Below are 14,197 nucleotides of genomic sequence, written 5' to 3'. Positions count from 1 at the left end.
TAGGATGGTAATACCTTCAAATAGCGTAGGTGGTCCATTGTGCAGCTGAATGCATGTTATCCAGTTGACTCTTGGACTTAAATACAGAGCATTAATAGGATTGGCAAAGTCCAGAAAGGCAGGTGGGTGATAAATCATCATTTGACGCTGACTGACACCACCATCTGTCCACTCTGCATGCATACGCATGGCACGGTCACACTATCATCTCCCACAGCATGGTGATCAGCACATGCCACACAGGAAGGCATCGGATTGGATCCTTGGCCAATTGTTTTTCTTATCTGGCTACAGAGCACTGAAGGCAGCAGTGGTATATGGAGCCATTTAAAAAAAATTTTGTTCATGGGATGTAGTGTCACTGGCAAGGCCACTATTTATTGCCCAATCCTAATTGCCCTTGAGAAAGTGCTGGTGAGCTGCCTTCTTGAACCGCTGCAGTGCATGTGGTGTAGGTACACCCACAGTGCTGTTATTGAGGGAGTTCCAGGATTTTGACCCAGTGACAGTGAAGGAACAGTGATATATTTCCAGGTCAGGATGGTGTGTGGCTTGGAGGGAAACTTGCAGCTGGAGGTGTTCCCATGTATCTGCATCTCTCCTTGCCCTTCTAGGTGGTAGAGTTTGAGCGTTTGGAAGGTGCTGTTGAAAGACACTTGGTGACCAATAGTTGCTCATTGTCAATGAGTTCATGCCCTTTGGCCCTGTGGAGTGTCAAATCTGGTGAACACGTGACAGGCATTCATTGATGGAATGCCATGTATGACACAGCTGTGCCTCCTTCATTATTGCCTGCATTCACAGGTTCAACATTCCTATGTGTTACTCTTGAGATGCAGTGACTGTGCTGTGAAGCCACTGAGTTCTAATTAGCCCTTTAACAGTACTAATGAAGCCATTGGCTTTCAGCGACTTTTGTCGTAAGGAGGTCTTCCTGCTTTCTTTCTAAGCAGACTCCTGTTCACTCCTGTGGCAACAAGAGGTCAGAGGTTGACCACAGAAAGGCCCTGCTCATGTTTGCCCTTCCCCTGACTGTCATTCAACATCTTCCCTCCCCGTTGTGCCCTCCCACTGAGTTTGCCCTTCCCCCTGACTGTCATTCAACAGCCTTCCCTCCCCATGCTGCCCTTGTGTTCGGATACCCCATCCTTGCCTCACAGCTCACCCCTGGCTGAAGTGCTAGTTTCTGAAAGTGGAGGCCTGCATGAGTACCACAGCACAGCTGTGTTGCTCAGGACAATGTAGGCAAAGAGCAGGAGCAGACCTGCCCTACAGCCCCAGCAGTGTGGCGTTCATCACAGCAAGTCCGGCGCAGCGCTTTGGCAGGTAGGCTATGTATGTTCCACTCACCTCGAAGCTACCAGTGAATGGAGGTCTGACTTGTGCATGCCACCCCTTTTCAAATGGGTTTGGGGCCAACATAATTTCCTGTTGTTTTAGTGAGCATTCATGAGATGTTAATGAATGCAAATGCTGTTCACGACATTAGTTGGAGAGATAACCAACCGTCATAAACCCACCATCGGGAGAATTGCAAGCTGTTTAATACATTGGCAGATTTCCAACTTTTTGCCTGGATTCTCCGCTCCCGCCCACCACGAAACTCACCCTATGGATGGAATCATCCCAGATTTGCACTAAGTGTGGTCGCGGGCTGGTGAAAGGACGTTTTACCCGCTGGCCGCAATGACGGCTTTTCACGTCCCAAACCCGCCGTATTGATTATGCATTCCCGGGAAACACGCCGTTTCCATGGTGGGTGGGCTCTCATTCTTCATCACTGTTTCATTACGCCAGGCACCAGATTTAAAGTACAGCCATGCACAGTGTTTCCAACCCAGGACTGCAGCTTAGAAGACACGGCTCCGAAAGGCGAGAAGACTGCAGTCCTTGAATGCCATGTGGATGCCGTGGAGGCCCGCTGTGATGTCCTCTACGCCCACTCTAGCCACAGGAGGGCAGCTACATTACCACTCAGGCTTGGTAGGCGATGGCAATGATGTTAATTCCCAAGTTGAATAGAGGAGGTTGGCCATCCAATGCAGATAGAGGATGATAGATCTCATCCCTGAAGCCAGGATAAGGCAACCATCTCATCACTCTAAACTCACACACTCAAGCCCATCACACATTCACTGGCATCTCACTCACTGCCATCTCAAGGGACATCACCGCTCACTCTCTCACACACATACCGTCACATGTTCATCTGGCCTCATCTCCTCTGGAGACTGCCTCCTCAGCCCTCACCATCGTGGAGCCACTTGTAGAGATCAACATGTGCCCCCACACACGCCCTGGGATACCCTCCTTCCCCAGTGCAGCTCTCATTCTGCAGCCTCTTCCCTTGCCTGAGGCCACTTCTCCCGCTTCCCCAAGCAAGACTTTGCCCTGCAGCCTTTGAAAAGTCACCTACATATCGCTGACCTGGTAGGTGGAGACCTACCTGTGAGCTTTCCCTAAAACTGATATAGTGCTGAGTGTGAAGGTTGCGCTGATGACTGCAAGTACTAACCAAAGCAAGGTAGGCAAATAAGCCTTGAATAAAAACAAAAAGCCAAAAGCTACTGCAGATGCTGGAAATCCAAAACAAAAACAGAATTACCTGGAAAAACTCAGCAGGTCTGGCAGCATCGGCGGAGAAGAAAAGAGTTGACGTTTCAAGTCCTCATGACCCTTCAACAGAATCTATATAAATTATTGGAATACTCCTCAACCTCCACCTATGGCACCTCCCCATGCCCACGCAGAAGATGCAACACCTGCCCCTTCACTTCCTCTCTCCTCACCGTCCAAGGGCCCAAACACTCCTTTCAAGTGAAGCAGCATTTCACTTGCATTTCCCCTAACTTAGTCTACTGCATTCGTTGCTCCCAATGCGGTCTCCTCTACATTGGAGAGACCAAATGTAAACTGGGCGACCGCTTTGCAGAACACCTGCGGTCTGTCCGCAAGAAAGACCCAAACCTCCCTGTCGCTTGCCATTTTAACACTCCACCCTGTTCTCTTGCCCACATGTCTGTCCTTAGCTTGCTGCATTGTTCCAGTGAAGCCCAACGCAAACTGGAGGAACAGCACCTCATCTTCCAACTAGGCACTTTACAGCCTTCGGGACTGAATATTGAATTCAACAACTTTAGATCTTGAAGTCCCTCCTCCATCCCCACCCCCTTTCCGTTTCCTCCCCCTCCCTTTTGTTTTTTCCAATAATTTATATAGATTTTTCTTTTCCCACCTATTTCCATTATTTTTAAATCTATACATTTAATGCCCTGTTAGTCTTTCCACTCCACCCCCACTAGAGCTGTACCTTGAGTGTCCTGCCATCCATTCTTAATTAGCACATTCGTTTAGATAATATCACCACCTTCAACATCTCTTTGTTCCTTTGTCTGTGACATCTTTTGATTATATGCTCCTATCACTGCTTGCTTGTCCCTACAACCACCCACCCACCCCCCCCCCCAACTTCTCTCCCCCCCCATCCCCACCTTAAACCAGCTTATATTTCACCCCTCTCCTAATATTACTCAGTTCTGTTGAAGGGTCATGAGGACTCGAAACATCAACTCTTTTCTTCTCTGCCAATGCTGCCAGACCTGCTGAGTTTTTGCAGGTGATTCTGTTTTTGTTTTGGATTTCCAGCATCTGCAGTTTTTTGTTTTTATCTATATGGATATAGTGTCTTTGGTTTTTCAACAAGCACTTGATAAGGTGCCACAGAAGAGGTTATTCTGCAACATTCGGACCCATGGGATTGGGGATAATATAGCTGCATAGATTAAGGAGTGGTAAAAGGACATAAAATGGAGTAGGAATAGGAATTAGGAATATTTGGGACATTTTTTGGGATAGCAGACCGTAGCTAGTGGGATACTACAAAGATCGATACTTGGGCCTCAGCTATTTACAATCTATACTGATGGCTTCAGTGGAGGATGGAGTGTAACGTATTCAAGTTTGCTGATGGTAGAACGTTAGGTGGAATGTAAACGGTGAGGAGGATGCAAAGAGGCTGCAGAGGGATATAGATAGATTGGGTGAATGAGCAAGTGGCAGATGGGATATAGTGTAGCACAATGTGTGAATCAATTTTGGTATGAAAAATAAAAAGGAATATTTTTTGAATGGTGAGGTAATGGGAAACGTTCGCATTCAGAAGGCCCCGGTTTTCCTCGTGTATGAATCAGAGAAATTTAACATGCTAGTACAGCAAGCAATTAGGAAGGCAAATGGTATGTTAGTTTTTATTAAAAGGGATTAGAGTATAAGAATACAGTAGTCTTACTATAATTATACAGGGCATTGGTGAGGTCATACCTGGAGTACTGTTTGCAGTTTTGATCTCCTTATCTAAGGACGGATATATTTGCCCTTGAGGCAGTGCAGTGAAGGTTCATTGGACTGGTTCTTGGGATCAGGGGAAGCCCTATGAGGAGAGATAGAATTTATGTTCCCTGGAATTGAGAAGAATGAGGGGTGATCTAATTGAAACACTTAAGTTTCTTAAGGGGTTTGACAAGTTAGATGCTGAGAAAATGCTTCCCCTAGCTGGGAAGTCTAGGACATGTGATCATAGCCCCAGAATAAGGGATTGGCCATTTTGGAGTGAGATGAGGAGAAATTTTTTCACGCAAATGCTTGTGCATCCTGGGAATGCTCTACCTCAGAGAATGGTGGATGTTCAGATGTTGAGAATATACAAGGCTGAGGTCAATAGATTTTTGGGCACCAATGGAATTAAGGAATATGGGGATAGTGCAGGAAAATGGAGTCTATGTATAGGAGATCAGCCATGATCCTGTTGACCAGCAGAGAAACAGGCCTAATCTAGTTTCTATTTCTTATTTTCTTATGTTCAAACCAATTCTAATTCTAAAAATGCAGGAAATTCTCAGTGAATATGGCCAAAGTTTGCTAAATTTACATAGTTCATCCAATTAAAAAACAACAGAGTAAATTAATGGAAACAAGTACAGATAAAAGTATTTGGAACAGGCAGTTAATTAAAATGATTAATTTTAAATTGTGAATTTGACTTCATTTTACATGCTTTTGTTGGAAAAATTAAAACATAAAACCAGAGAGGTTTTTAAACCAGTTTACATCATGTGACTACAGTAAATTTACCAAATTCAAGTAAAGCCTAACATTGTCTTAATAGAAAGCATTGTGGCTGAAGTTTCACCAGATGAATGTTTCCATTATTCAGATTGTATCAAGCTTTTCCCTGTTATCAGTACATGATGAGCAGACTGCTGTCACAAAGCCTAATGAAAGAAAAGATGCAAGATAGATAATGGACAGATCCCACAGCTTGACCCTTTGACTTGACAGACAAGACATGGACACTCATCAAAATTTCATCTTGAGACGTAAAACTCACTTGGAGTTCATGAAATCAAATTACGTCTCGTGTTTCCTCTCTATCCAATTTAATACTTCCTCTTTATTCTGAGAAGCCTAATAAAACTGCTGCTGCTCAACCTATCAAGTTACCCATTGTCACACCTGTCTGCAGAGAAACATGCTTTAGGTAAACATCTCCACTTCCATTTGCAGATGTATGGGTCATGCATATCCCAATGACAAGGCCATTTGAACTGTCAGATGACATGGCTGTCAGAGAAACTAGTCGGTTTTTGAATTGATGGTGCAAAAATCCGGTCACCTGGTACTTGTGGTTCAATTTTACTCCAAAATACTGTGATTATTTATAGATATCTCTGAGTGCTTCAATGTTAAGGGGTAGGGATAGCATATAGCTGTCATTGGCTGTGATGCCTCTGCTCACAATTACACAGCACAAGGTGGTTTGATTATCCTTCTTAATGAAAGGTAAGGTTGCTCGATCAACAAATGAGTAACATCTCCCTTTGCAACCTGAAGTTGGGAATCTCTAATGAATTTATAGTCTATTAGTTGTGGCATTTTTGGAAGTCAGCCATTAATGACTCTTTTACCGGACACTGAGGAAAAAAAAACTAATGATGAAATGCACTTTAGTTAAATCTAAACATTAATAGCTATGGATAATGCAACATTATATTAGCCACATGATAGTTTAAGTATGAATAGAATTAAATGAAAGATATCTGTAAAGGTTCAATTCTACACTTGGTTTGAAGTGCATGGTCCCATAAATCTCTTTAGATGAAAGGCCAATTTGAGTTGTAAAACTACTTTGACAGCTACACTTTTTTCCATGAAAGAACAAAAGGTATCTCTTAACATTTATGAAATGGACATGCATAAAGATATTTTGTTTATACAAATATTTCAAACATTTGATTTGATAGAAATGGCCCATAACATGCTAAGATTTATGTAAGTTTGCTAATCATGTAATGTACAGATAGAAACACTTAAACTTTACATGTGGGATCAGGTGAGATAGTGTGTTGGAATTTCTCTGTCAGGTTCATATCTTGGGTTTGACTCCAACTTAAGCAAAGATTTCTCATACTGTGATGAATGTTCAAAGTGCTCATCTGAGACAGTGGAAAATGTTCTGTTTATCATCACTGTCCACTCATGACATTGTAAGCAAAGTAAAAGGAATTATATATTTTTTGAACTTATTTCAACCTTATATGTTTGTAAAAATTAGACAGAAACAAGTATTTGCATTACAATGTAATCAAATATACCCTATTTTTCATGCATCAGCATAAATTACTTTGAATGCATCAATAATTAAGTCATTGCTTTTCATCATTCACTTGTCTCTTCCTTTCTTTACGATGACTGCTTTTCATCTATTTCTTCTCTTCACAGAATTCTGGGGCTGCATTCCACAGTAGACATGGCACCATTTTTCTGTTAAGAATTATGGGCAGAAGGAGAAAAGTCAGTACACATTGAAGCAATGCATTATTGAATCTTGGTACTCTTTAAAGGCTAATTGAGGATATCGAAAATAGAGGTGACAGCAGGAGTCTGATTAATATACAGTGAGTGAATGAAGATTAATGCAGTGAAAGCAGTGGCTCTATCACTGCAGTTTTTTTTTGAAAAAGCTGCCCAATAAATATGATGCTTAGTTTATTTCTGGAATATTGACCATAGGCTGTTAGAATATCTATATTTCATTAAATGTGTTTTTCAACTGTCCAGAAATAAGTATAAGTAAAAACAAAGCAAAAAATTACACCTAAGAAAATGTACCTCAATTTTTTTCTTCAACTCATCAATTCTGCTTGAAATTGTCCTTTACACATGCTCCATAGACAAAAAGGTCAGAGCCAGTATTGTTAGAGGTTCCTTCTCTGATCGCTGAAAGTGACACAGGCTGTAAAAACCATGAGGCTAAATTTCTTCACAGGTTCACTGACTTATTCCTCTGCAACTTTGCTGGAACAGCCATGGAAACCATGATGAACTGGCGTATAGGCTATCTCTGTTGTTTGTCCAGGATTTCTATGGATCTTCTATCCAAGTTAAGCAAGAACCCTCCCCCACTCTAGAAATTTAACCCTGTATGTGGAGCAGTGTTTATGTTCCAGCATGATCATACCCTTGCTCAATTCTATAAACCTGGTACTGCTTTTTTCACTGCCTTTAAATCCTGAGTACACCCTCCACCACTTTCTACAAAGCTGCTAGCTGTTTACAGTTGATCAACTTGTTTACACACCTTTCCCAAAGTTCAAGTTTAGTAAAATTTTTCCTCCACCACTACAACTCTCCACAATAGTGAAAAGCTGTGCTCCCAGTTACTATAAGCTTGACAATGTTTTTCTTTGTTCTGTAAATTTGTTCATGCCCTTTACCACTTTCTTCAAACAATACCAGGTCCTATGCTTTACTATCAGTACCTATATTATGTAGAATGAATCAATAGAGATTCATCCAATGGTAGCTTAACTGTGCCACAAATATCACTAGCAGGGACCAAGAAAGCTGCCTCTATATCATGCTTAGTATTTTTTCCCAAAAAAGGTAATTTGGATGGACGGAAAATGGTACATTTCTATAATCTATTTTAGTTTTAATATCACAATGTCATCCCAATAGGTGAGCATTACCACCAGTACTCAATGTAGGCCAATTATTCAATGTTTTTGTAATTAGGGGATAAAGCCTGATGATCTATAAGATTTTGTTATGCTCAATAACCACATGTGCCATTCTGGTGTAACTTGCAAACATGTCATACTTCATGTTCGAGTGTGGCACCTTTCCCCTCTGTCTCAGTTAGTGTGCAAGCATCAAAACTAACTGTGTGATCAGGTCTATCTTTGTGAATCTGAGTACAGCATTGACACTAAAATCAACAGCAACTGTGGACACCATAGCGTCCAGTGATAGATCAAACAGGGTTAACTCAAAATTTCCAATCATTTCCCTGACTCTTAAAACTATTTTGAACATCTCATTCACCTAATTGGTCTCTTTCTGTACCTAAGCGCCCATAAAGATTCAACAACAATAATATATTTTTGGACAAGCTTACTGCACGATGCAGTAAAATATAGTAAACAGTAGATAGCTAATATCTTCAAGGACTGGGGCATTAACAACTGCAGTGATATGAAAGGATCAGGTTGTAATCCCTCTGGTGAAACCAGATATCCAAACAAGTGTCATTTGCTCTGTTTAAACTGACATTTGCTGATATCAATGTACAGCAACACTCATACTCTCTTCAGAGAGTACAGTTTGGACTTTCTCCTACCACTTCGGCTTTTTGTTAACTGAAAAGGCAGTCTTTAGAAGCAGACAGAGCCTCCTGTGAACTGAGACCTGTACCCAAATGATTGATGTGCCGGAGACTTTGAGTGACTTTTTTCTCTTTACTGCAGCTGTTGCACTCAAAAATGTGATGGAAAATAAAATATCTGCTCCCCCCACCCACTTACATAAAATGGGACTGATTTTCCAGGGCTCCTTACTCCTAGCTATCTGGAGGGCCCCAAACAGGGGCCTTTGGAATACATTTAAAGTGGGATCAAGTGAAGACAATATTATGTCAATGTTATTTTCTGACCTAAACAGAATTACCTGGAAAAACTCAGCAAGTCTGGCAGCATCGGCGGAGAAGAAATCAGTTAACGTTTCGAGCCTTCATGGCCCTTCAGCAGAACTGGCCAGTTCTGCCGAAGGGCCATGAAGGCTCGAAACGTTAACTGATTTCTTCTCCGCCGATGCTGCCAGACTTGCTGAGTTTTTCCAGGTAATTCTGTTTTTGTTTTGGATTTCCAGCATCTGCAGTAGCTTTTAGCTTTTTGTTTTTATTTTCTGACCTTACTTCCTGACGCCACTTCCTGCTCCCACCCAGCAACTATTGATGGCACAATGCTGTGGCAACCATTGAAGGGAATTCTCAGCTGCTCTCAGGTAAAAGTTTGTTGAGACGTTTGTCCTTTAAGGATTTGAAAACGTTCGTAATTGCCACTGAAGGTTCTGAAGTGTTAAGAGGCTTCTGTCATTGGAATGGTTTCTTGATGGGAGCTCTCCTTGGATTGGGAGGAGGCGGCGAATAAGGAGGAGCAAACAGAGCTGCCAGAGGGAGAACAAATAAATGGAAGTGTGCTAATGGCATCTTTACACTCCCAACTAAGTTTTTAGGCTCAGAACAATATCTGCAGTTTTCTGAGGAATATTGCATAAGGAGGTTTCAATTCTCTAGGGAGACAGTAACAGGGTTCTCAATCACCCTGCAAGACCTGCTGCCAACTATTACAGCTAGCACAGCATTGCCAGATACAGTCAAGCTCATTGCAGATGTTGGACAGGTCAGGTGGCTTCCTGCAATAGTTCACAGAGCGTGTCCCATATGATTGTGATTTGCTGTATGTGGCATAACTTTACCAACTATATACAGAGCTACCACCAGAGGAGGATCTTTAGTATGAGGAGGTAGAGGAGGAATGACCAGCCTTTACCTGGAGATAGAGCCGTTCAATAGTAGCTTATTAAAGGACTGAGCAATCTGTACTCTACTGCATTAACAGTCCAACATATGTCCAAATGGTTCCACTTGCATCTGCTCCAAAACTAAAATTGATATTCGTGTCACCTATCAATACAGGCTCAGTAGTAAGCACACAGATATCAAACTGAATTGTGGTTTTACTGGTGTACAGAAAAGTTTACAAACTACTTCTATTCCTGCTTGCTCCTAGGGCTATTCTGGAGTATTCTTTTACTTACTTTAATGTCTCAGTGAGGTTCTCCCCTAGTGGCTGTCATAGGGAAGGAGGGAGATTGCTGTTGTTCATTCAAGGGTTCACTATATTCATGGTGGTGATCTTGAAGAGTTTGAGTCTGAAAGAGCCCAGCAGTAGACTACACCACCTCTGTATCTACCAGGACAGTATGACTCAAGGTGGCAATCTGTTCGGGGAGTAATGAGGACACCATAGTGTCAGTGGAGATGACATTATGTTCTATCCCAGTAACATAACTATACCCTCTGACTGGGCTGTGGCTCAGCCCACCTACTGATCTGCAGGAGAGCGGACTGGAGGAGATTCATGGAGTGAAGCACTTATCCATTTGGTCTACCAGCCTATCTGGGGGAGATGGTTGAGCTCAGAGCCTGCATGCATCCCTGTATGAACATCCCTGAGAAATGCTATCTTAATGTCACACCTCCAGGGCGAGCACTGTCACGACAGCCATCGAGGTGACCATATGAGAACACACACAAGTGGAGGGTGGACTTCACCATACTATCTAATATGTCTGGACAATTGTTGGTGCACAGAAATATTTTTTCCTTTCAATTCTGGGCCCTGAAATCTGTAACTATGTGCTTTTCAGTAAAGCTAGCACATGAGCATGCCCTCTGGTTAACTGCTCCCTTTGTCTTCTTTGTCATCTTCATCTAATCTAGCTCCCTTGTGTTTGGTGAATCCTTTAATGCAGTACCCTCTAACTCACTGTCTAAGTCAGGCAGGATGCTGATTTCTGTAGAGTTGCTGAGGTAAGAGCAGGAGATGCTAAATTGTTATTGGGGTTTTTGTCTCCAATTTGTGTGGTGATGAACAAGCATTCAGAGCAGAAAGAGGAGAAGGAAAACGATAAGAATGCCTAAGTTGCCACTGAAGGTCTCCAAGTGTTAAGGGGCCACTTTCATTGGAATGGTTTCTGGGTCAGTGGCAGTGTGGTGCAACATAAGGTTGTCATACTCAGTGTGTGATTGTGTGGGCAGAACTTAATGCCCTCCGAGGCGGGTTTGGTGGTGGGGACATTTAATCAGGCAGGAGGGAGGCAGATGGGGACCCCACCGTCTTCCCACCTCTGCTCCGATTAAGTCCAGGGTGGGAAGGCTTGTGGATGGCCTTCCCCGCCACCAATTGAGTCCATTAAGTGAGCAATTAATGCCCACTTAAAGGTGTCATCCCACCGCTGTTGGTGTTTAGCCAGTGGCAGGCAGGGTAAACACAAAAGCAAACCCTGACAGGGTTGCTTGTGAGCCTCTGGGTGTGGGGGCGGGTGGGTCCCGGGTCCCTCGTTCAAAACCCCTCAGTGCCCGATTGAGGGACCCAGCATCGTGAAGGAAGGCTTGGTAAGTGCTGAAACAAAGCTGGGACTGACATATGAGAGCTATGAAGAGAAGTCTTACTTAACGCCCCTGGTGAAATTATTGCATTTCTATTGGCACTTGACATAATGTGATTGCGTTTACATGCTATGTCATTTCTCACCATGCCTTTTGTTCATTTTACCTTGATACCCATCAGCCATACAGAATAACCTCAGGACTCTGCTGGAATTGTTTTTGTCTCTAGATGCCTTCCTACGGCTTCATGGTGTTGCTTCTTTAGTTTAACCACCAAAAGATTCCTCTCATTTAAGCTGAAAAAATGCCCAATTTTCTTTTCTCCTAATTTTAAGGCTGCTTAGGGAGGCACCTTTTGCACTGGCAGCTCACTTTAACTATGACCTGGATTTTACGGCCTTGGACCGAGTGCGCAACGGTCCTGATCCTTTGTGAAATGGCGCCCGATGACGTTGGGAGGGCATCCGTGATATTTTGATCGGCAGGCACGTGTGGAAGTCGGAAGCATGCCTGCCAACAATTAAAGGGCCAATTAATGCCATTTAAACAGCAATTGTCTCTGACCTTGAGTGGCCCGTGCAGTTTTATGGTCAGCACACAGCCACTTGGTCAGGTGGCTTTCACGTTTTTCATGATTTCTATATCTAGGGTGGGATAAAAGGTGTAAGGTTCTTGGCAAGGCAAGCAGGTAGGAGTTTTGATGGGAATTGGTTTGCAGATAGTGTCGCTCATTTTTTTTGGTGTTCTGAAGAGTTCTTTGATTTCTCAGCATTTTCAGAGGTTTTCTACCAAGAGGCCCCTTGACTGCACAATCATCTCAAAAAAAATGGGGATTGTCTGCTCTGCTGGAAGGACCTCCTCAGAAGAAGAGGAGGAGAGGGCCAGAAGGGAGAGGAAGCCAGTTGCTTGCAGGCAGCGTCCCAGAATGGGAACTGTGGAAAGAGAGGCGCAGCCAAAAAGGATGCAGGGCCAACAGGAAGTGCAAGGCAGAAGGGTCCAGAAAGGGCATCATTATTCAGCAGGCAGAGTCTACAGACAGCGCTCTTGCTACCTGGACATGTCTGAGGTTCAGTGCCAAAGAAGGCTTTGCCTCTCCAGGGAGACTGTCACCTCCATATGTGAGATGATTGGTCTAGAGATCACCTCCAACTGTGTAGGTGGCCACCCTATGTCAGTGGCTCTTAAGGTTACAGTGGCCCTGAATTTACACCTCAGCTTCTTTCCAGGGATCAGTGGGAGATTTAAGTTGTGTGTTGCAATCGGCGTCTCACGGCTGCAGCAAGCTGGTCAATGATGCTCTTTCTGGTGGGTCAGCACCTTCAATCACTTCTGAACTGATGAGATCAGCCAGGCTGAGGGGGTCAGAGACTTTGATGCAATTGCAGGATTTCCACGCATCCAGGGAGCCATTGACTGCACGCACGTGCCCATAAAAGCACCAGTGAGGTAGCCGGGTGCCTTTGTCAATAGAAAGGGCTTCCGCTCCCTTAAAGTGCAGATTCTGTGTGACCACAAGACTCAGATATTGCAGGTATGCACCAGGTATCCATGAAGCTGTCTTGATGCCTCCATCCTCCGTCATCCCCAGATGCCAAGCTTTTCATTGCTCCAGCTCGCTTGGATAGTTGGCTTCAGTGGGGGGGGGGGGGGGGGGGGGGGGGAAGGGTTATCTGCTGAAAAGGTGATTCATGACCCACTGAGACAGCCAAGGATAGAAACTGAGGAGAGCTATAATCACAATCATGCCTCCACAGGGGCAGGACCATAGGCCTACGCAGGATGAAGTTCCGCTGCCTGGACCCATCAGGGGGAGTAGTACAATATCCTTCCTTATTGTTGTTGTGTGCTGCGCACTGCACAATCTAACTCTGTCAAGGGGGGGACCCATTGGAGGATGAAGACAGCGATCCTGCTGCACAGGCCGCAGAGTGCTGAGTCGAAGGAGCAGCCCCAGAGTGAGGAGCATGATCCTGATGTGAGGATCCTTATTGGAGGCAAGGAGACCAGGGAGGCCTTGTTTCAGAGGGCTTTCAGCTAGACATCCAAACCAGGAGTCAAGGTGATGGCAAGGGGTAAGCCACCTTAAAGATCTAGGCAATCCTGTCACCCTTAAGTCAAGGACCAACCTCTGAAATGAAGTTTGCAACCCTTCCTCTGTATCACACGTGGTGCCCAGGCCTATACCCTATCAAAAGTATGAAACACACTAATGCTATTGCACATCATGAAACATTTTTATAATGACACCAAATATACAAATTAATCACTGCACATGTACCAACGAAACATAAAATCACCCGTGTGAACCCCTTTTGTGACCATAGTGACTTAAACTTCTGTTTGCGAATGCTACATCTTGGTGCACCCCACGCCCCCTCCCTCTCGCTGGCAGCTGAATTGGAGGCAGCCTGCTGACTCTAATGCCCTGTCAGCCTTGGTGGCTGTCCTCTGGCTGGTGGAGCCTGTGCAGACCCTGTCTGGGTGGGAGAGACCAGCACCAATGCTGGGCACTCCTCAGTCAGTGGCAGAGAGCTGGAGGAGCTGCTGCCATCATCCACATGGCCCTGAGAAGGGATTCAGATGCAAGCTGCAGGTCATCTGCCAACATGGGGTTGGTTTGTACCTCCCTGCTCACCATCAATGGATGGGCAGCTAGCAGTGTCACTAAATGCCTCATCCATCTGTCAC

This window comes from Cetorhinus maximus, chromosome 2 (assembly GCF_964194155.1).
Source record: "Cetorhinus maximus chromosome 2, sCetMax3.hap1.1, whole genome shotgun sequence".
NCBI classification, from domain to species: domain Eukaryota; kingdom Metazoa; phylum Chordata; class Chondrichthyes; order Lamniformes; family Cetorhinidae; genus Cetorhinus; species Cetorhinus maximus.
This window is presented reverse-complemented; position numbering follows the sequence as displayed.